The sequence below is a fragment of the Haliaeetus leucocephalus genome, unplaced genomic scaffold, assembly GCF_000737465.1.
Source record: "Haliaeetus leucocephalus isolate CR32 unplaced genomic scaffold, Haliaeetus_leucocephalus-4.0 Scaffold295, whole genome shotgun sequence".
NCBI classification, from domain to species: domain Eukaryota; kingdom Metazoa; phylum Chordata; class Aves; order Accipitriformes; family Accipitridae; genus Haliaeetus; species Haliaeetus leucocephalus.
In genome coordinates this window covers 6,171,203-6,171,414 of record NW_010972731.1, presented here as the reverse complement: position 1 = coordinate 6,171,414, position 212 = coordinate 6,171,203, and positions in this window count along the sequence as shown.

Sequence of the window (212 nt, the reverse complement as noted above, 5' to 3'; positions counted from 1 at the left end):
CGGGAAGGTGAGGGTGGGTTTTTGGGGGGGGTATTTATTGGGGGTGGCTGGGATCGGGGGTCGGGGCAGGTTGGCTCACCGCACCCCCCTTCTCTCTTGCAGGCAGCGCCGAGACCGCCGCGCCGGGGCTGGCTCCCTGCACCGCGCCATGGGACGCTTGGACGCCTTATTTTTGAAAACCATCTGATTTTTTGGGGGAGGAGGAGGAGGAG